A 3,878-nucleotide genomic window follows, 5' to 3' on the forward strand; every position below is an offset into this window, starting at 1 on the left:
CTGAAGGCCGAAGTCTTAAAAAAGTCAATTAAACGCCAAAGGGCTTACGTGAAACAGTACTTTAAAATAGGCTCAAGGCCTTAAGAGTAAAACAACTCTAATTTAAAACACAAAACCGGCCAGAAGCCATACAAGTACCAACAAAAAGAAAAATTTTAAAAAAATAGGGCAACACACAAGGACGCCCAGATGTTCGAGGGTCAGCCTGTAATTCAAACACTAACGCTCGCTTAGGTGAGAGGCAGTAGGGCCAATCATTCACGATCTGACGACACCCAACCAACCGACAGTCAGCGGACCCACCGACAAGACAACTTCCACTTCATCCGACCAGGGCACAACAGGGAGTTCAACGGAATAACGCAGAAGGTATTGGCGCCCATAACCATACACGGAGCTGTCAAACTACACACTATGCTGGACAGCAACAACAAGACGAGGAAATTAAACTGCCTGAAATTTACGTCAACGCCCAGGGCAGGTAACCGGAACATTAACGGCCACAAGGCAAAAGATTCCGCTGGTGCACTTCAATTCAAATAACCAAATACAGCGAAACTCCACCGGAGGGTGTCTAGAATTTTCCAACTTGAAAACCAAGTTGTTGCTCGAGGGAATATCCCAACGGTAGACAACGAACTCCAAACGACACAATAAAAAAAAAAAGTCTTGTGACTCGGGCCTCCCGTAGGGTAGACCGCTCGCCGGGTGCAAGTCTTTCGATTTGACGCCACTTCGGCGACTTGCGCGTCGATGGGGATGAAATGATGACGATTAGGACAACACAACACCCAGTCCCTGAGCGAAGAAAATCTCCGACCCAGCCGGGAATCGAACCCCGGCCCTTAGGATTGACATTCCGTCGCGCTGACCACATTTTTTTTTAGTCTCATTTTGTTCGCTTTTGTTCGTTGCATCTGCTCAGGGCGGACGTCGTAAGACATCCGTTTAAGTTCGTTGACGATCGATTAACTCAGTTTTTTTTTTATTACAGAGGGCACGTAGCCCTCTGACCGAACACGCTGAGCTACCGTGCCGGCTGACCACTCAGCTACCGGGAGCGGACAACGACACAATGTGAACAGTCTTGACTGGGTAATAGGTTAAATCAAAAATCAACTTTCGTGTCCAGGATTGGTGAGCCACGGACCTCGTAGCAATCGCCAGCGGGCTGCGGCCAAACTACGCCCCGCCGAGAATTCCTCACTGCTCCACACTAACCGACCGACTCCTCAGAGCCTCAGAGCCAAATAACTTGTCAATCAAAATCTCACAAACTACACACCGTTTCACGAACACTTGCACGAAGAACTAGAGAATGCTAACGACAGTGACTGTACAACAACAGGGACGAATCACGAGTCGGCCCACACAGCCAACCCATAAGCGATCGTCGGCCAAATACACGTCGTCCGGCAAGACGACCGACCGACAACCAACCAAAGTCGTCCCACTCCAATCATGTGCATCGGCAACCGTCGGGCGAGTCATGGTGCTCCTGACCTCACTGCTGCCGCGCCCCGACTGAACTTGTGCCGCCTGCCAACTCAAACACTGTCAGGTCCGAACTTCTGCTGGCACGTTCCATCTCACTTCATTGCCCGGTCCGAACTGCACTGCTGGCGCATTCCACCTCGTTGGACGACACACGATGACAAGGAAATAATAGCAGTCCAGCAAAGATAATACGGCAGATCCTATATCGGTAAGCGCTGTTGCTGCCGCTCACGGGCAAGCGAGGTAGCAACTCAGTGACTCTAGTAACTGAAAATTAACATAACGAGACGGCAGTACGGTAAAAACAGGATGTTAAATAAGAGATAGCACGAACACGAGCCACGCACGGCTGAAAAGGGTTGCTACTTGCGTCCAGGAAGTAGGAAAGTCGACCGAGTAATATGCGTGGTATGTAATTCCTCAACCGGTACTGACAACATAAGAACGACTTTAGGGGGCATTACTTTTCAGCAAGCATTCGTATTAACAGAGCGTAAGAAATGGGTTACCTTCACGGCCTACAATAACAATAAGTAGGTTTGGGAAAGCAGTGGCCTTAAGAACCTTGTGTCTTTCCTCTGACAGATTCAGAAATGAAGCTGAAGACCTATATATTACACCATCACTTTGTTTTGGTCATTGCTAACATTAGTGTAACTTATAAACTTAATTAACATCAACCAGTTGTAACGCGATTGAAAAACAACGCTTGTAGTTACTGAACACCGCTTAATACGAAGTGCTCTAGCTTGCGAGGCAGCGAGGTGAGGCACAGTGGAATCGAATGGATAAGCGACCGTTGGTATTATACAAAGGCCAGTCCGAGTGTGGTTTTTAGGCAGTTTTCCACGTTCTTTTAGGCAAATTCTCGGCTGGTCCACAATCTTTGCCCCAATCAAGAGTTAAAACGTGACAACACAGAACAAGGTTTACACGATTCACAGACAGACGCATAATACTTTCCATCTTAATTAACTGACTACCGTCGCTATTTAATACACTCTTTTTGGGACATCCTCAACTGTCTCTAAATTTCTTTCATGATGAATAAATCCTCTCAAGTTGTACTTGACAAATCCTTTATTGGATAGAATCGTACAAACGATTCGAATTTCAGGATGTGAATCCCATCTTCAGGCGCTACAAAAAACAACGGAAACTAAGAGGAATACTATGTAACGTTGATTATATTGTTACAATATTAATTATATTACTGTAATAATACATTATTGGCTTGGTGCATATGTTCGTAGCGTTTTTACGTAAGTTTAATAAACACAACAGAAACATATAACCGAGAATTAGCCATTAATAATACGTTCTTCTTCATTATTTACAACAGTCTGGCAACGCTGCGGTAGCTTTTCATTCCGTGGCTGTAGCAATCACGTGGTTTTGGGGCAAAAAAAATGGTTTAAATGGCTGTGAGCACTATGCGACTTAACTTCTGAGGTCATCAGTCGCCTAGAACTTAGAACTAATTAAACCTAACTAACTTAATGACATCACACACATCCATGCCCGAGGCAGGATTGGAACCTGCGACCGTAGCGGTCGCTCGGCTCCGGACTGTAGCGCCTAGAACCGCACGGCCGCTCCGGCCGGCTTTTGAGGCAAAGAACTCGTCGACACATGTCCCGAGCGCATTTTCACTCGCAAAGGAAGTTCCTTGAAGTTGTTCGACAAAGAGCGTATAATGTGAAAATCTGAGAACGCAACATCAGATGAATAAGGTGGACGCGGAATTACTTCCGAACGCAATTCCGGCATAGTGTTTTCTGTCAGCCTAGGAGAATGCAATCGGGCGTTATCATGCAGTAGCATCAATACACGCAGTCTTTCTGGTCGTCTTTCTTGGACTGTGTCTGCAAAACGTCTCAGCTGTTTACCATATATGACAGCAGTGATGGTTACACCTAGGGGAAGCAATTCATAGTAAACCACATCGTCGCTGTTCCACCAGATGCATAGCATTATCTTCTGTGGATGCGCGCAGTTCTTTGGAAGTACTGCTTTGTTTGGAGTCTGCCGTTCCTTTCTTTTCCTTGTGTTAGCGTAAAGACACCATTTCTCATTACCAGTCACAGTACAGGAGAGGAATGGTCGGTGTTGTGCACAAGCCAATTGATGATGAGCATGCAGAGAAGCACATATGGCAACCTGCTGATTTTTGTGGTTTTGGCTGAACATGCAGTACCTATACAGACGATTTTTTAACTTTCCCCATTGCATAAAACTGTCTCACGATGGTGGAATGATCACGGTTCATAACATTTGCTAGTTCTCAAGTACATTGACAAGGATCATTGTGGATTAATACCTTTGAATAATCACCAAATCTCGAAGTTCATTAATGTCAAAACTATCCTCCTTAAAACGGG

The sequence above is a fragment of the Schistocerca cancellata genome, chromosome 6 (assembly GCF_023864275.1).
Source record: "Schistocerca cancellata isolate TAMUIC-IGC-003103 chromosome 6, iqSchCanc2.1, whole genome shotgun sequence".
Taxonomy (NCBI): domain Eukaryota; kingdom Metazoa; phylum Arthropoda; class Insecta; order Orthoptera; family Acrididae; genus Schistocerca; species Schistocerca cancellata.